Below are 20,907 nucleotides of genomic sequence, written 5' to 3'. Positions count from 1 at the left end.
GTGCATCTAGCTATAAAGACACAATGGTATAAGTTTATTTCTTATTCATCACTTAATGAGCTGATCCTCTAAGAAAGTCAGAGAAGTAACAAAAGAATGAATGTCCAAACACCTTGTCACACACATGTTGAAGACTTGAGGTATTCCTTAAACAATGTCATGACCAGTTGAACAATTGTATCATTTTGATCAAAGGAAACATATTCTGTGTGCCAGAATGATGCTTGGGGAACAAGTATTACTCAGGTGTCAACATTATTTCATAACAATGTATTAATGATGATTCTAGTTAATACCTGCAGAAGTATACTTGTACAACATGAGTAAGTCAAAAGAAGGTCTCCTGTGAGAACTCAAATTCTGGAACCCATTTTGCTAGCCAATTAATACTCCCATGTCGTTTCCCTTGAGTGCAATGAAAGGCCCTTTGTTTTGTTTTGTTTGTTTTTCTTAGGTGGAGAAAATCTACCATCAAACAAAACAATGAACATTCTAAGCAAATAATTTTAGATTATGAAATTAAATTTAGAACTGGAAGAAACATTAGTGATTCCTTATCCCAAACCACGTGGGTTTAAAAACAAGAATATGGAAACTTCATAATATTAAATGGCTTGTTCAAGGTCACAAATCTTGGGTACTTGTCAGCGTCAGACCTAACCTAGTTAAGTCTGAAAAGTCTCTTCCTTTCCTTTTGAAACATAATCCACTACTCTTCCAAATGTACTGTTTCTCTTTCCTTCTTTTTCAATGTCCAACTAGGATAAATCACTTAAGACCTTTCTTCTCTGTCCAGGAATCATTAAATCCCTGCCACAGGGGGCCTGTCTTCCACGCTTGGTCCATATATCATTTGACATAGGTATAAGTAATATGTTTTTTCAATGCCATTGGGTCCACTTGATACAGTAAATTTGAAATTTAGCATACTGGTCTAGAACACAGCAGCATTTATTCTTTGAAGGTTGAATGTGTGTTTGGGGAATATGGATTTTTATAATCATCTACTACTGAGACTATAATTCTTTAATAACTCAAAGGAATAGTGAAAATGTTGAGCCTAGGCTTTTAATCACTGTGTGTTGTTTATTTGTTAAGGCTGAAAATAGTCAAAACAATGTGAGAGGCCTGGATTTGATCTGCACACTTGCCGCCAACACCACACACGCCAAAAAAATGTCCAATAATCAGTGAAGTTTGAATCTAGATTTCTTGCTGGCGGTGACCAACCAAAGTGTAAAATTGTCCTTTAGATTTACTCCTGAAAAAAAAAAGACAAACAGTACCTCTTGTCCTGGACTGTTTGTTAATTTCCTTATGTCACCCATAGAAGGTGCTTAGACAAAAACTGAGCCAACATTTAAAACAAAAAGACCGTGTAGATCATCACTATGTTGAGTGCACAGGATTCAGCCTCTCAAACTTTTGTTATTCTATTATAATCTGGATTTGTCATTATATAATTACTCTTACAAAGATTACTACTGATTAGACAGCAATACCTGTGGCTCATTTTCTGTTCCCACACTCCCCACATGACACTCTGTAGCCAGAGGTACATAATGAATATGGTTAGAAACAGAAGTCATTAGATTTTCCTGCAACAAACATTGTGTAGATTCTTTATCCATTGAAATTGCCAAAAACTTCTTTGTTTACCTTCCCAGGCTAGTGTGAAAGACAAGTAATGCCTGCTTGAATGGGACAATTGAGTTTCTGCCTATCATTTCATGTTCATGAGTAAGAGAAATCCTTTTTTATTGTTATAGAATTCCTGGTACTGATGATAGATTATGATTAGTTCAGTCATATTAAGCCTCTAATCTACTCTCCTGCCATCAGCAGGATTTTGATATTGTTTTACATCTACTGGACTAAAGTTGTTCATTCTCATTTTGTGAATTCTATCAACAGTTATTATAAAATATATTGATAATAATGAAGTTCTGAGTATTCTATCTTCCACATGGCTAGTAAACTTATATTTCTAAAAATGAAAATATTATTATTACTTCCATTCATAGTGACTTTCACTTTCTCAGTTGCCTTTAACATAAAGACAATAAATACTGTCTGCAAACAGTACTGTTCATTCTATTCCCTGCCAAAATTCACCCTAAAAACATTTGGTCTTATACTACAGATGTAGTTTTATATTAGAAAATATAAACTAAAGTGTAGATAGCAATACCTTCGTTTAATGTTAATACTAATAGGATAAATATTGGAATGAATTTTGGCAGACTGGATAAAAATACTATATTAGTAATCAAAGAGAGCACAATACATATACTTGCTTGCCTCAGAAGAGTAGAAAACTCAACTCTGATAATATAAAGATATTTAAAAATCACTAAACAAAAAGCGTGTTTTTTCTACCCACAGAATAATGCATTTATTATTTCTAAGTTCTTTTCTAGGATAGAGATATGTTAATATGTTTCTATGGTAATCAATAGAAAGAGATAAATAAAAATTTACTTTGCATAAACATGAATTTTTTAAGATTCTATTACCAAAATTTTCTTTAATATAAAATATATTGATAACTATCTGTTGCTCCCCTTAATTGCAAAGAGGGACCAGAGAAGAGCTTTTAAATATTTTTGTTTAGAATTTAGAATATTTGTGTGCTTCAAACAAAACTTTAGAAATTTAATAATAAATAGGCTAATATATTTAACTTGGCAATATAAATAGGGAATATAACAGAGTTTATTATTTCTTTATGGAATGCTATTAACATCTAAGCTCTTTAGACATTTAAAAATTGAAATTTTTCTAAGCAATCAAGCATAATTTGGAACATTCTATTACACACTTTTTTCTGGAAAAATAGACCCATTTCATAGGCCACAAAATTTGAATTCATTTCATTTTCACTGATAGCCAATTTGCAAAACACTTACATAATAAAATAATAAATGTTCCAAAATATTAAACTGAAAGAGACCTAAAGACAAAATATAGAGAGTCTAATCATTTTCTTTTATGTATTAAATATTATAAGGTATATAATTGGAGGAAAATACATAGAAATTATTTAAATGTTATGTTTACAAATAGATGACATAAAAGAATTCACTTTTTTAACCTGTAACATACAAAGTGAACTCTATTGATGTCTAAGGAATACAGAATGTTATATAATGTTAACAATTTCACAATAAAAATTACTTTCAAGATATTTCCATGTAATGCACACTTTGCATATATATATTAAGTGGAAAAGTTTACAAAGATCTGGTCTTTCTAGACAGCATGCATAACACTGAGCATGCCAATTTTGAATAAAAAATTAAGGAATTATTAAACACAAAGTAGTAGATTTTGGTTACAGATAACCATGCCAACATCTCCAGCAGCATTTCAAAGGCAATGAATTGTTGAATAAACTTTAAAGAGCAAAAAAATTATTGAGTGTTATAATAAATTGTTATATTTCTCACAGCATAAATGATTGCTTTTAAATGAACTTCATTCAAATTTTATTTTATCTAATATTCCAAGGAACTAAATCTAGTTTTAATAGGAAAAATCATGTTAAGTAATTTAATAAATTCTTAATGTAGTTCAGAATTTTTAAGTCTATAAACCTTCTTTCAGTCTGAATTTCTCAACTATTCATTATCTAAAGCCACTTGAAAATTTAAGGTAATTCTGAAATGGTTACATGAAATGATTCATAATTGTAGTAATGGATACAAGATAGTTAAAATATACATTTTATTTATCACCTATCTTTTTCACTCTTAAAGGACAAAAACCGTAGTATTAATAGAGAATTCTTTTTGAATTGATGCGTGGTTTTCCAGGACACAGTGATCAAAGGTTCAGATAAAAAATATCAAAGAACCCTAGAGATTCATATTTTCTTTCCCAAATACATGTATCAGTAGTTAAGTTATGTCAGTGGGGAGAAATGAGAATAAACGAAATGGTTGGAATGAATTGATGATATTTTTGGAAAATCTATAAGCTCTGTCTATGCCTGAAGTAAATATATTACCAATACTAGTTTGAAACTGGTGGTATAGAATAGAAATTTGGGTGGATCTAAAGAAACATTTGTAAAAACACTTGATTATAAAAAATCAAGTTGATATTAAATGGTTATTAGATGAATGTGTCCACAAGTCTTCAGAAGAAGGAACTCAGATCTGAAGATTGAGGACTGACTATAAAGCCGTAAGGAGTGGGAACAAATAAAAACAGTCATAGACACAATGACCAGCTGAGACTTCTGTCACAGATGGCACAAATAGGAGAACTGATATGTAGGCAATGCTTCATAAATATGAGAGAATTCTTAAGTATAGTCTTATTATAGTAAGACTCTATAATAAGATGATGGCATTCCAACAATCAATAGAAGTGCCTGATAAAATACTGCATGTTCAATAAGAAAGAGAAGAAAAGTAACATCAGCATTGATGGATGAATGGGCCATTAATTCTCCTTGGAGCGAGGAGATCAATTCATGAACATTTGGATAATGTGAAGGCACTTTGCAAAAAGGCAGCTGAGGTTATGACAGAAAATTAAGAGTGGAAACAGAAAATCCTGAATCTGGTATAAAACTGAGTGTTCCAGGATTTGTTAGAGAAGGAAAGACATGAACAAAGATGGTGGTCTGCAAACTGACATGTTTCTTACTACCCTGCAATGAGAGTAGAAGACAGAATATTTGAAAGGAAATCAAATAATTAAATCATGAAGTACACCTGCTCTGGTGTACTTCCTTAGTGTATAAAATGTACAAAGATATTGCAAAAATTTTAGCCCCTAGGAGGATAAAAAATGAATAATTTATATTGTAGGTGAAGCAAATGAACCATCTCTGTCTCTGTCCCTGTCCCACTGTGTCTATCTTTCTCTCTCAGTTAAAATACTTCCATCATTTGTTCTCCATTGATTCACAGGGGAAAAATGCAGTAAGCTTGATAATTTAGACAGAGAACACAAATAAATTGAATAAACTTTATCAAGACAAACATCCCCAAAAGATATGCACTTACAAATATATAAGGCTTTTACATGAGTCAAATGAAACAATGCAAGAGAATGTGTTATATACACTTACCATATATATATATATACATATATATACATATATACATATATATATACATATATATATATATACAGGTATATAGAAGAAGGTAAAAACAGTAGCATATGTATAGAAAAATGGGTATAGTTATAAATAGATATATAGTTGACATAAATAATTTTCAATAAGGAAGTAACTATAGTGAAGACATAAGAATCATTTTATGGTCATTATTCATCATTATTAGTGATGAATAATGGGAGGGAGATCAGCGGGAGAGGGGTGGTGGTGAAGGGAGATAGGAAGGGATGGTAAGGGGAAACAAAGGAGGAGGCAACAATTCTTGATAAGAAATGTACTCATTACCTTGCTCATGTAATTGTTAACCCCTCTGTATGGTATATTCACAGTAAAAATAAATAAATAAAAATAAAAATTAGAAACCAATAAAAAGAGTATGTTTAGCATTGAAAACTTTTAGAAGGTATTTTGAAATCTTTGTGCTAAGCATTTTTTTCTAGTTTTCCCAAGATCAGTAGTCAATACACTCCAAAGACTGCAGCTAAGAAGTTAGAAAAATGCATTAGCTGCTGAATGTAAGTATCAAATCATATATGTATATATATATTTTCAGATTGTAAACATTTCAGTATTTTTATATATTGAGAAAATGCATCCAGAATTATTCTCTAGTTCTGATGAAGCATCTGAAAAATGACTTGAACAGGTTTATAAAAAAATCTTTTTTTAATTTTTTTTTTTTTTACTGGCTTGCTATGTTGCTCATACTGGTGTCAGATTACTGGGTTCAAACTATACTCTTGGTCCAGTCTTGATGAATAGCCAGAGTTACAGGAAGATACCACCATGCCCAGCCATAAGAATAATCTTAACAAGAAATAAAAGTATATTACACAGAAATGTTAAAGAATTTTGAACTTTGCTTATTTTGAGTTTAAGATGAGAATTACTATCTCCAACTTAAATTTGAAAATTCAAATAAGTAAGCAAGCAATCATCCAGAAAAGTTACCACTGACCACAAAAATAAGTAAGCTTGGGATATAAAGCCTTTGAATATTTAATCCAGAGTTCATTTTCCACACATACTTTATGCATCCAAAAAGGGAAAATCCTCCTGGACTCTGTGAAAAATTTAAATAAATATAGTAAGCTTTCACAAGAGTGTCTGACTGGTTCAGAATGTACAGTTTATAATTTTTAAATCATATGTAGTTAACAACTTCTAGTAGCACTTAAACAAATTTGTTTATTAAGGTTACAGCTTTAAATTATTATTTATTAGACTGTTCCATATTGACAATTTTGTACTGAAACTTGTATAAAGAAAATTTTCATGGTAGGGGGCAGATGGGTGAGGTGGGAAAATGGGAGAAAATGAGGGAAGGGTAACAATGAACTCATTTCCTTACTAAGCCCTCTTCACAATAAAATTTTAAAAAGAAAATTTTCTTTAACATCTATCTGTAGTTAAAAAATCCAGAGCTGTGTTCATTCTGCTTTCTGCTTCCTTCTAGTTCTGTTTTAGTATATCTTGCACTTCTATATTTGTGCCAGGACTGGGGCTTGAACTCAGGGCCTTATACTCTTGTTTAGCTTTGTCATTCAAGAGTAGCACTCTGCCACTTGAGCAACTGCTCCACTTACAGCTTTTGGTGGGTTAATTGCAGATAAGTGTCTTACAGACTTTTCTGCCTTAGTTGACTTGCAACCACTGTCCTCACATCCCAGCTTCCTGAACAGCTAGGATTACATGTAGGAGCCATGGGTGCCCGGCTCCACCTTTTTTAATTATCTTGAAAATAAATTATACACATCAAGCCTGTTACATAATTATTATACACACACACATTAGTGTATAGCACTAGAAAGTTAGAAGTTAACTTTACATTAAAATCATGAATAGTTGATATCTAATTCTTGGACATTTAACACTGAAGACAAAGGGAAATACATGTTTGCAACTGTAGCTAGAACAATTCTGAATCTGACATCTACAGCTAGAGCTCCATTGTGGTACAGTTGTGTTATCATGGAGTACAATACACAGAGTTCCACTTGGCAGTCCTTCCAAGTAACCATTTTTATCCCAGTTTTACCCACTTAATAAAACTCTAATAACTTAAGTACACTATGTTTCATACATACAGAGGGATTATTTTTTCTTCCTGTGTGACTCAAATATCTGCCCTTTGAGGGCAAAGTCTCCTCTGAAGGCAATGACTATGTTAAGAGGTAATTCTCTTCAGCCTGCCATGATCACTTCCACTGACAACCAAGGTTTGGGCATAGAAATCAGAGAATCAGTCACAATGCCAAACCTGTGTCCAGGCTGCACAGCTGCAGTGTCAATAAGGTATTCCCAGGTGTGTAGCTGTTCGAGTTTAAATCTTCTCTGAGACAACAATGAGAGAAATGTGAGATACTTTAAGTTTGCCTACAAAAGCAATATAACCTGATGCTAAGCAAAATGATCCTCAAGATAGGGACACAAGTGGTTTTATTTTTGTTGCTGTTCTTTTTAATGTACTCATAATGTACTATGTGATTTTTTTTGTTGTTTCTTTTGTCCATTCTTCCCCCATGGTACAACCCCTGATGTCACTGTATTTGATTCCAGTGCCCTGCATCTTGTATATATATTTTTCTAATTGGGGGAAGGGAAGGGAAATAACAAAATGCTGAAATAAGGATACAGGATGACCCATTGTAATAATGAGATGTACAAGACACTATGTTGAAAACAAACTTTACAACTTTGCGGGGGAGGGGAGAAGGGAGGGAGGGAAGGGAAGGGAAGGGAATAGTTGGGGAGGTGGGAAGGGTAGGGTCAGGGGAAAAACAAAGGGGGATTTACAATGCTCAATAGGAAACGGACTGATTACATTGCTCATGTAAATGTAACCCCTCTATATAGTATGTTTACAATAAAAATATATATTAAGAAACAACAACAACAACATCCTACTGGCCTCTCAGTTCCTGGCCAAGTCTGCTCCCCTCCCCACTATGCTCTTCCCTAAAATTCAGCTGACATCCAGTCACATTCCCATGGTCACGGCAGGTCCACTGAGAACAGATCACCCTTGCTTTTATTGTGCCATCATTTTGGACCCTCTTCCCTCTGATACCACAGCTCAGGCCCTCATTTTTTTTTCAGATGTCTTAGTTTACTGAATCAATACATTCTGAAAATATACATAATTCTGATTATATATATATATATATATATATGTATATAATTAAATCAAAAGTGATTACATAGGTTCATACAGTTAGGAGGGGGACCAGAATAGTTCAAGTCACTTATAACTGAAAAAGAAAAACCACATATATCACACTCTATAAAATTAAAACACCAAGATTGGTTTTAGAGGAGGAAAAAGAACCCGATAATTTCAGATTAACAGAAGAATATATACTCACTGAGCAAAATGCAAGGTGTTTCATATTATTCCAACTGCAGATATTTTCATTGCATAAAATATTACACAGTGGTGACTATGAAATAGTCTAACATTGTTTTTCATTTTTGAACTTGTGATAGAATTATTACAGGTGCTTTCCAAACACGATCCTCAAATGACATTAAAGCTCAGCCTTGAGGATTTGTTCACACTAGCCTCTTGTGTGGAAAAACAGAGCTCAGAATACATAGGTTTATTGGGTGCCTTTTACGCCTGGTTTCACATTTAATTATTCATAAAAGCTTGCTCTTTGCTGATCACTTCTCCAAATTATGTCACCAAATATAAATTTACTTCAAAATACAGTAAGTGTTGAGTTCTTAGCCAGACTATTAGAAAAATATTGCAATCAGCTAAGTTAACTCAAAACTGTTTATATGATTTCCTATACATGAAAAACAGAGTGTTAAAATATTTTTCTAAGTTTTTCCATCAATTTCCTGAGTCACTGTATAAAAATCCGTAACTTACAAAATACACAAGCACACACACGTGGAACAGATTACATATTTAACAAGTATAAATATCAGGAAAACATGCTCTAATTGCATTAATTTGGGTAGACGCCTAAATATGAATCCCAAAGCTATTCATTTTAGATTCTTATCTATATAAAAACACAATATTTTCTTTATCTTAATATACCAAACATGTTCATCCCAACTTTAAATGTCAAATTTTACCAAGTTCAACCTAAATTTTTATCACAGTAAATTTATTTATTCTTCTTAAGTATCAGTATTGTAGTAGTCAAGGAAGACAGCTTGGCATTAAAGTATTTTTATTCAAATGCTAAAATTTCATATATTATGGACTTCTTATTGGAAAAATAGATTCTAGATAAATGTGTCTTCAAATAAGTTGATTACACTGAAAGTACCATTTGTTCTATCTTGAAATCAATCTTGGAATTTTTGGTAATTTTTGCTAATTAAAATCAATAAAAAATGAATCTTATTAAGTAAGTGAAAAATGGTAAAGATGATCTTATAATTTCTTTTGTTTTTGATAATTTTTATAGAATTATTCATCATAGTGTAAAGATTTCTAATATTAAAATACTTTTCTAAAATAAAGGTTAAATAGTACAAAATATTTATATTGAGTACTTGATTGAACAAAAATAATTAAAAGTCCAGATAATAGCTATACATTAATATTTATATCAGATGTAGCAGTGGAAAAAAATTAGCCAAAATTTCATTTGAAAATTATCATTTTCTATTAATTCATTAAAATAATCATTCTTTTTTCTGTTTTCTAACAACTTTTTTTAAAGATCTCATTAAAAAATATTGTCAGGGATGTACAGAGGGGTTACAGTTACATAGTAAGGTAGTGAGGACATTTCTTGTCTAACTTGTTCCTCTCTTACTCATTATTCTCCCACTTTCTTCCCCCTAACGTGTACAGATCATTTCCAATATATTGTCTTGTGAGGATCACTGTTGCATTGGTTCCCCGTTTGTCCTTTGTCTCACCACTTTGTTCTCCTATTCATTTTTAAAACTAGTTGTAATTATTGGAACAGGAAAGAACAAGTTTACTATTGTGGAGTATTTGTCCATTTGTTCATTTGGCTATTCAAGTAATTCAGTAATTACTTTATTCTAAAATGAACTGCTATATTGTATATTACTATGAAAATTTTATAGCAACTAAAATATAAAAGATAAAGAAAACATTGATTGGTGGCTGGGAAGGTGGCTCAGTGGTAGAGCGCTTGCCTTGCATGCATGAGGCCCTGGGTTCGATTCCTCAGCACCACATATGCAAAAAGAAAAAAAGCCAGAAGTGGCGCTGTAGCTCAAGTGGTAGAGCGCTAGCCTTGAGCTGAAGAGGTGAAGAACAGCGCCCAGGCCCAGAGTTCAGGCCCCACGACTGGACCCCAAAAAAAAAAAAAAAGAAAAAAGAAAACATTGATTGATATATAGCCTCCTGTATCTTAAAAATTAGGCACTCATAAAATTCTATGCCTCCATCAGAAAGAAAGATATTGCCCCATTTGTTAGGAAATGGAAAGACTTAGAAAAAATTCTATTAAGTGAAGTAAGCCAGGCCCAAAGAAACATAGGGCCCATGGTTTCCCTTATTTGTAATAACTAGTATATGACTGAGACAAGCAGAAATGGTCAGATAAGTTGATGTTAGGTGAAATGAACCCCAAGATAAGGATTCAAATGTTGTTTTTTCTTTCTTGCTATTGTTTCTAACATATTTATAAGATATTTCTTTGTTGCTTTGTACGTCCCTCCCCGACAGTATAACCCCTGTTTTCACTGTATTTGATGTTGGTATAATTTGTGGAGGGGAAGGGAAAAAACAAATTGTTTCAATTGGGATACAGATGGACCCATTGCAACAATGAGATGTACAAGTTGTTATGTCCAAAAACGAACTTTACAACTTTGGCTGGGGAGGAGGGGGGAGGGTGTGTGTGGGGGAAAGATGGGAAGGCATGAGAACGGGAAACAAAGGAGGAGGCTACAATGCTTGATAAGAAATGCACTCATTACCTTGCCCATGTAATTGTAACCCCTCTGTAAGGTATTTTCACAATTAAAAAGAAGAAAAAGAATTACCCTAAAGAAACAAAGGAAAATAAGTAATTAAGTTCAAAATTTGAAATTTAGAAAATAAAATGAAGTGTACTCTTTAGTTGACTTAGGTAACTGTAAACCCTCTGTATATCAATTTTATAATAAAAATGCATGAACAACAACAAGGAAAAAGAAAATTAGGCACTCAGTCTTTTGAGGTTACATTTTATAAATGTGAATTGAATCAGTGTTTTTACTCCTAAAGAATTTCTAATAACAGAGGAGGAATATTAATTGTTTTGGGAATGGCTCATGTCACATATGATTTTATATGGTAAAGAGGAGAGAAGTTTCCTTTAAGGTTGGATGCACTTTAATTTATTAAATTACTTGCAGAGTGAGACTTTGATACTATATTCTTGTAAACACAAACATATCGATGATCCTGTTATATAGTGTACTTTATTATCATGAATGTCAGGAGAAGACGTAGATGATGAATATTGGCACTCTAAAAGTCAAAGAATCTTCAATAATTTTTAACATGTAAAGTAAAAATATATAGCCATTAAAACAAAATGAGCTCTTGGCAAGGACAGAGCACTGAAATTTCTCTAAATTTCTTTGAGATTTAATTCTGATATTTATGAGACCCTTAAGTATTCTTTCAAGTTTGCTTTCAGGGAGAAATGATACTTGGTAATTTTATATGCACATAGTGTATATGTGTATGCACATGTGACTAACACCATTTATAATTTGTACACTAATTTATATTTCTTCAATATATTTGATTATTACATTTTTTTTGTCAGTCCTAGGGCTTGAACTCAGGGCCAAGGCACTGTCCCTGAGCTTTCTTTTGCTCTACCACTTGAGCCATAGAGCTACTTCTGGCTTTTTCTGTTTATGTTGTACTGAGGAATCGAAACCAAAGCTTCATGCATGCTAGGCAAGCACTCTACCACTAAGCTACATTCCCAGCCTATATTAGATTTTTTTCATTTGATGTATAACCTAATGTTCAATTTACCTTATGTTGTGAGAGTATTACTCTCTCTCTATTTATAATAGTACCTTATAAATGCTCTGGGAATTAGTAAACAGTATAGATAAATTCATCAGCTATGTTCAAATCTAGAAATAAGTGTTTATGCCATTAGGATATATTTCCAAATATTTTAAAAAGTTGTTAATATACTTTATATTACATAACATATATTACATAGACATTGACATTCATTTATTACAACTTTTGGGAGGATGGTTGGCTGTGGGTCTTGAACTCATTTCCTGGATGTTGTCTCTGAGCTCCTTTGCTCAGTCTATGAGATTATCTCCAGTTAACCAACAGAAAACTAGAAGTAGTGCTGTAGCTCAAATGGTAGAGTACTAGCCTTAGGGAAAAAAACTCAGAGCAGCACCCAAGCCCTGAGTTCTGGCCCCACACAAACAACAACAACAAACAAACAAACAAACAAACAAACAAACAAAATACCCAATAACCACATAAAAAGAAGCATTTGAAAGGAAAGCAAAATTTAGTATTCATGATCATAGCACTGAGAATAACACTTAAATGACCTACCAAGTCACCAGTGTTTAAACACCTTCATGACAAAGCTTTATGGCACTGTGACAAATCATTCCAATTTGCCAGAGAGGATATATTCATATTTTAATTGAAAATAAAAATAGAAAAGACTAGGAATAAAACCAGTTCTCCCAACATTCACATTTCAGGGTCAGGTTTAGACTTTTTGCCTTCTGTCTTAAGCATTCCCACTCTTATAGCCTTCAAATGACACAATGCTTTGGAACATAATGAAACTTCCTTTATTCTTTTATAGTAAAATTTTGGGTAAGCTGGCTATGATGCTCTCATTTCTAAATATCCTTTCCATGGAGTGATAATTTTTATTACTTCTTTGATTCATAGAAGATATTTCCTAGTAGGGTATAATGACATCTTCAGTGAAGCTCATATGCTTTTTGCCCTCCGATTTGTTCAGGTTATGCTGCTATTCTGCTCTGACCTGCTCCACCCATTACTTTAGGTTAACAGACTGCCAAAATCGCTTCAGATTGTCACCACTCTTCTCTAATCCTGTTCTCCCCTGAACCATCTTACATCACAAAACAACACTTTTTCTTCCCTCTGTGTGTCTTTTTGCCTGATGGGGAAAATGTTGTCATTTTAATGCTACCAATTCCGTGGATTCATTTCTTACTTACTAAGTTAGAAGATGAATCAAGCGCCCATTTAAGCCTTCTTAACATTGTATTACATTAATCACATAACCCCAAACTGACATGTACGAAGAAAATCTTAATTCTGAGAAGTTAAACAGATTCAAGAGAAAGAAAATGTGGCTGCTTTGGCAGGGGTTTTGGACAAGTTACAGCAGTGATGTATTCATCACCACATTTCCTTAGGCATGCTTTTCTCCCCTTGTTACACAGTCCAAAACTAACTGAGCTTCAGCACATAAAAACGGTTAACACTTCTGTAGCTTAGAAACAATTTCAATCAGCAAATAATATGGAGTTTTTAAGAAGAACTAGGGAACGCTAAAATTTGAACTTGTCTTATTTTCCAAAATAACACGTTTTCCGCAAACAGTACACATTCAGTTGTGGCTTTTTTCTATCCTTGTGATAAATCTTCACAGGTTCACACCTCAAGTTTTAATAACAATATACAATGGACAATAATAGTCTGTTGACATAATTAACTTTCCTAGTCAAAATTCACTGACAGAAGAAAATACTGTGTGGTTTCTCTTTTTTTTTTTTTTTTTTTTTGTCAGTCATGGGCTTGAACTCTGGGCCTGAGGACCATTCCTTAGCTCTTCAGCTCAAGGCAAGCGCTCTACCATGTGAGCCACAGCACCACTTATGGTTTTCTGGTGATTTATTGGAGATAAGAGTTTCACAGTCTTTCCTGCCCAGGCTGGCTTTGACCTGTGATCCTCAGATCTCAGCCTCCTGAATAGCTAGGACTACAGGCGTGAGCCACCAGCACCCAGCTTCTCTTTCTTTCGGACTCCTTCAAACATACCTATGTTCAAGATGCACTGTGTTCATAACTACTTTGGTGAAGGACAACTCCTTTATACAAGTACTGAAAGATAATAAGACATTTTTCTAAAAAAAATTGTTAGAGGAAAAAAATTGTATTTGAATTCATTATACAGGAGATAGTCAAAACATCTTTCAGAAATGACTAAGTCTCATTTCTTTCCAGTAAAAGTCAAGGGAAACTATTATTTACTAAAATTAAATATACAGACATCCAGCTCCCTATTGGACTAATCATCCTCTAGTGAGTAATGCAGTTGTTTCATTTGAATTCCAGGTCTTATGTTTGCTAGGCTGGTAATCTCCTATTCGAACCAAACCTCCACCCTTATTTGTTTAAAAAAAAAAAAAAAACATAAAAAAATGATGGAGTCGCATTTTATTGCCTGAGGCTGGTGTCAGACTTTGATTCTCCTTCTTATGCTTCCTCCTTACCTGGGATTACAAAGGTATGCAGCCACACCTTGCTTTTTTGTTCAGATGATGTTCTTACTTTTTGTCCTGGTTGGCCTGGAACCTTAAGCCTCCTGATACATTTCTGTATAAGTGTGATTACAGGAATCACCTACCACACCCTACATTTCACCTTTGCATAATACCACCATATATGTATTTTCTGTCATTTTGATCAGAATAGAATTAAATTTGTGGCTGAATGTACTGTTGGGAATCAAGCTTCAAAAGGGTTTTATTCTTTCAGTGTGGAAGGTGGAGACTGGATTACCTGGGGAAATTATTTTTCTATTCATGTGCGTGACAGCTGAGTTCAGCTGTTTCTTAAGCATGTATGGAACAGCTGAGCACTTTTTCCTAGTTCTCAGATTTGAAATGAAAGGAATTTGAGGTAACAAAGTGTCACTGGAATGTAGATAATCAAGGAATTTATTTTGTTTTCATTTGCTATTATTTTAAGTCATTGCCTTATATGACTTATGGGTGAAATCATCTGAACACGAGTAGTCACCCAACTGGTTCTGCTTTTAGAGGCTCAAGAATGTTTCCTGCCATAGTCACCCACTTCTATGCCCTTCTCATGTCTAGCAGTGAAGGCACGAGGCTACCTCTTGATGCATCTTGGATTCTGATGTTCATATAAAGGTAACTGAGATACTTGACATTTTAATTCAGCTCCAAAATACTGACTTTTGGATCCAACCACCCAATCTGATCAATACTGCAAGAACTGATAGAAAAAGGAAGCAAAAATTAAAGACTCTGGTAATTTTATGTTGTGGCCAAAGCTATCAATATGATATTTTTTGATAAGAGGTATTTCTCTAACATTCATAAAACACAATTAGTTGGGAAACTGAGGGAAAGACAAAAAAAGAGACAGAACAGATCATTTTCCAGTAAAAATAAAATTATAAGCCTATTTAAATAGTTGCCTGGTTTTCTTTAAAACAAACAAAACTAGTGCTCTGAACAAAGAGGAATAAAGTTCTTGGCAGTATTAAGCCCTTGGTAAATTATGCAGTGTATGGTATTGCAATCGCAAATAAAGTGGCAATGTAAACATGAATTTGGAGGAAAAGCAGTGACATTTAAGTTTTGGGGTGCTTTGAAACTTATTTCGAATGACTTCCTAATGTGTGTGAAGGAGCCTCTGAATCATTCTAATATTTCAAACATTTCAGCAACTCACACTTGCCTTGAATCCAGTGACAGAGGAAAAGGAGCAGATGGTGATGGATAATCATAAGAGATCATTTGAAAACGTTGAGATGTTAAAAATAAAACATCAAAACAAGAAATGTATTATGACATATTTGAGAAGGACAGTTTCTCCAAAGTTTAACTTTGGCAATCATATAGGGTCATATAGGGAAGATGTGTGAGTGAGTGTGTGTGTGTGTGTGTGTGTGTGTGTGTGTGTGTGTGTGTGTGTGTGTGTGTGTACATGTGCACTCACGTTTTGTGAGAGGTGTGCTATTAGGTTACATATAGGAACTGGGCAATTTAAATAGAAATGATTTTGCTATTATCTTATTCCTAGAAATAATTTTAAGTTGGCAAATTTAGGACCTATACTGCATTCTAATTAACATTCTCTCCAAGTCATTAATACATACTTAATCTCATTTGGACCATGATTTTCTTTCTATATCCGTTTTATTTCCCCTAAAACCATAATTTAACAGATGTCAAATTTCCCTAGCAGATCCACTACAGTTTTTCTTCTTTTTTACTTTTTTCTTTAACTTCACTTTTCTTCTTTTTCATCCCTCTCAGCATATATGTGTGTGTGTGTGTGTGTGTGTGTATACACACACACACACACACACACACACACACATATATATATATATATATATATATATATATTTCTGTTCAGGAGGCTTGAATTCAGGACTTGAGTGACATATCAGCAATTTTGCTCAAGACAAGTGTTCTATCACTTTAAACCACAGCTCCAGTTCTATTTTTGAGTGGTTAGTTCGAGATAAAATTCTCATGAGGACTTTTCTGCCAGTGCTGACTTCCAATCAATCCTCAGATCTCAGCTTCCTGAGTAATTAGGATTACAGGCAGAGCTACTGGTGCCTGGCATCATTTTTTTTCTCCTATTGTGTTCTAGTACTGGGACTTCAACACAGGGCCTTACATTCTCTGGGCTTTTTGCTCATTGCTAGCACTGCACCCATTTGAACCATTTGAAGCCAACATTTTGCTGGATAATTGGAGATGGAATCTCAGAGACTTTTCTGCTTCAGCTGACTTTGAACCATAATCTTCTAGGACTCAGCCTGCAGAGCAGCTAGGATATCTGGTGTTAGCTACTAGTACCTAGGAGGTTTTATTTTGTTAGTTTCTATTTGTTTGCTCAGAGAGAAAAAAAGTATTAATATTCCATCATTGATATTTTATAAAATAATAAAATGTAAGTCATACTTTTAATGTTTAAGTTATTGTTTAACTTGTTTACTCTAAAGACTAAGATATATAAAGATAAGCATATTTTATAAAAAATGAAATAGAATGATCTACAATGACAATGTTATTCTTTCAACCCATTTTTCTGTTGTATTTTTGAGGGCCTTCTATGAAGCAGCTGCTTCTCTTTTTTTTTTAATGCTTCTTACTAAAATTATCTGTATTTTAATATAAAGGTTGAAATTTATGTATATGCCAATTCTATGTGCAGTCTTTTATTTAATGATATACATATCTTTAGGTAAAGATTAATATGCTTATTTAAAACTTGGAAAAACTTCAAAGTGCCATTAAAATAAGTAATACAGAGAATATATCAACTTAATATTGAATGGAAATTCTCATTTGATGTATATCTTTTAACAAAATGTCTCTTTATATATTAATCAATAAAAGTTATTGAATGCATGCAATTTTCTGGACTTTCACTAGAGATAGGTAAATTAAAAATAAGAAAGACAAATTTCTTGACAACTTGGCTTTGTATTCTATTTGTACATGTAAGTAAATTTTTGGTATATAAATAGATACTGATAAATGCTGTAAATAAAAGTAGCTGATTGAGAGTAACTTAGTACCATTCTTTATAACTTGAAGTTCTTATGATATCTTGAGTTTAGAATAATAATGAACATAAATTTTGGTAGCCTTTTAAAACATCAAACATTATATTTTAAGCATTTTTCATGCTGTTTGTGTGCGTGTGTGTGTACACATGCACTAAGTTTGAACTCAGAGTTTTGTTTTTACCAGGCAGGTGCTCTACCCTTTAAACTTTGCCCTCAGTTCCTTTTACTCCCCTTACTTTTTTTTTTTCTTTTTTTGGCGGGTCGTGGGCCTGAACTCTGGGCTTGGGCGCTGTCCCTCAGCTCTTCAGCTCAAGGCTAGTGCTCTACCACTTGAGCCACAGCGCCACTTCCAGCTTTTTCTGTTTATGTGGTGCTGAGGAATCAAACCCAGGGCCTCATGCATGCAAGGCAAGCACTCTACCACTGAGCTACCTTCCCAGCCCCATCCCCCTACTTTTTGAATAGGATTGCACAATTAAATGTGGACCTGCCTTGCTCCAAATCCTCCAATTTATTTTTCTCAAGTTGATACGATGACAGGTGAGCAACCACCATGCCCAGGTATTGTTTTTTTGGTTGGGGATCTTTTCAATTCTGTTTGGACTGATCTCAAACTTCAATCCTTCAAATCTCTTGTCTTTCAAGTAGCTAGAATTATAGGAGTAAGCCACTTTGCCTATACTAAACCCAAAATTATAAAGTATTGTAAATTCATTATATATACTTACAATTTCCTCCTGCAATTTATATTTTACTTTTTTGCTATAATTAATACTTTGATAGATAGCTGTGTACAAAAGTTTGTTCCAGAGTAATTGACATTCAATAATTTTACATATTATACAGAATTTATTGAGAATATACCCTAATTAATATTCTCCAAGAATATTTGATTGAAGATATGAACTCTTAAAAATAACAATCAACTGTGAGACTATTAATTATGTATATTTTCAATTACAGCAAAATGTTACAGCAAAAATGATCACAAATAAGTTTTTGAAACTTAGAAATACAATAGAAATTTCTGACTGATTTTTATCACGGCCATTTTAAATAGATTATGTAATTTTCAATTCATTAAAAATTTCAGTATCCATCTAAATATTTACAAATTATCAAAGACTATCCAGTTTAATCCAATATTTTAATCACAACTTTGTCACTTGGGGCTCAATTAATCTGTGTGTCCAGAAATTGTTTTAGTTTGAAAATTCTCAGTTAATTACCTCAGCTCTCCATCCCTAAACTTTTCAATGTAACAGTGTATTTTAACTATTCAATTTGGGGTTTCTAGAGGTTTATATGAAGAACAGAGTAATAAATTCTGTAATATTCTCTACCTTGTTCTTTGGCATTGGAAACTATCACTGTGATTCTACTATGGACCTTTTTATACTTGAGCTAATTCTTGGGAAATCAAATAATTTTAAATCATATAATTTTATTCTCCCTTTAGAAAAATTGGTTTATTGTAATTTTTACAGTGTTCACTCTACATTTACTTCAATACAGTATATTCCTAAAAATAAAGTTTGATACTTTGAGAGTCCTCATATATGTAATTTGCAGCTTGCTAAAGACATATTCATTGACTTTGAACTAGAATGGAGATTCTGGGATGCCTAGTTGAAGTCACATCTTGAATATCTTGATACTCAATTGAGACTGGTAGGTATATACGCATACACAAAGGTACTGAGGTAGGGGTTTCCACATTTAGATGGTTTATGAGGGAGCTTAGGTCACTGATTACAGAGTTATACCTATACATGATCACCTGGGAGACTATTCCAAGGAAGTCATGTCACTTCTTAGTACATCATAAACTTCACTCATCTTTAAGCAGAGTTGCCACCCCATTCTCTTTCTATCAGGCTTTTTCTATTAGTATCATTATGTACAATATTTATGGCGGTACTCTGAGCTACATGGCTAGATAGGTTAAAAGTACAATAAATCTTATGAATTACAGTGAGTTGATTTAATTTTAAGGTAGAGTCATACTCCTTTTTTTTTCTTTGTCTGTTGTGGGGCTTGAACTCTGGGTTTGAGCGCTGTCCTTGAGCTCTTCAGCTCAAGGAGAGCGATCTACCGCTTGAGCCACAGCACCACTTCTGGGTTTCTCGTGGTTTATTGGAGATAAGAGGCTCAGGGACTTTCCTGCCTGGGCTGGCTTTGAACCATGATTCTCAGATCTCAGCCTTGTGAGTAGCTAGGTTTATAGGCGTGAGCCACCGACGCCTGGCTAAGGTATAGTCATACTTCTATGTGTCTTGGACTTCTTTGTTATTCTCCAAATGGGACATCAGATTTAGACGTCAGAGTGAAGGCACTGAGGCAATGTGTGTTTCCAAAGGAAAATGGTCCCTAATATCAATAATTATTTCTGGGTAGTAGAAATATCAGATTTATAGGTTTAACTTTTTTGAGTCATGAAGAGAAAAAAAAAAGAGATATTAAAGGAAAAAGAAAAATGGAGATAAAAGGCCAGTAGTGTGTGTGTTCTGGGAAATTCAGCTGGAAAGGAGCAAGTTGAATCTGTAACGGTTGAGCTTGTATCACTTGCAAGCCCCAGGATTGTCCTTCGCAGCTTTCCACCTTGCACTCAAGTCAGGAAGACAGAACAGAAAATGGCCAAGTATGATTCAAGCAAAGTCATTCACTTAGCAATTAGCCTCAAGGTTTCTTTGACTTTCTCCTGGAGGAAGGCCCAGTAAAATTAGTTTATTGGCATACCTCTTTTCTTAGCATTCAGTGAAGTTTGAAAGGGAGCATTTTTTTTTCCTACAAATTGCTGGTTTCATTTCTATGTCTCTATTTTGTAGATAGATATAGGCAACTTCTAAGTTTCTGCTTTGGAACTTAGAGAAATGTCTCATAAAATTTCACACATGTATATTTTTGTGTGCATGTGTGCAAGCATACAAGTAAGCACACACACACACACACACACACACATACACACACAAACACAATCACATGCACAGTTTTACCTGTCCTATAAGATAATAAAAAGGGGCATTGTCATGGGCTATTTAGTTTGGAGGAAGACAACTGTCGATTGTCCAAGTTTCTCTCCTGTAATAGTAGAATACTGTACTAGACATAGACTTAGTTCTAAAGACTAAAACACACACACACACACACACACACACACACACACACACACACACACACACACACACACACACACACACTTGAACCACAGCTCCATTTCTGGCTTTTTGGAGTAAGAGAAGG

At 33.6% G+C, this 20,907-nt stretch overlaps 1 protein-coding gene across 5 annotated transcripts in view; it reads right to left on the bottom strand.

The window, feature by feature from the left end:
• Robo1 (roundabout guidance receptor 1) overlaps positions 1 to 20,907 on the bottom strand; it is an 820,976-nt gene that overhangs the window by 681,474 nt on the left and 118,595 nt on the right. The window lies entirely within an intron of this gene.

This window comes from Dipodomys merriami, unplaced genomic scaffold (assembly GCF_024711535.1).
Source record: "Dipodomys merriami isolate MVZ:Mamm:240054 unplaced genomic scaffold, mDipMer1.0.p SCAF_2, whole genome shotgun sequence".
NCBI lineage: Eukaryota > Metazoa > Chordata > Mammalia > Rodentia > Heteromyidae > Dipodomys > Dipodomys merriami.
Note: the sequence above shows the minus strand (reverse complement) of the source record. Positions and strands in the feature narration are given on the sequence as shown.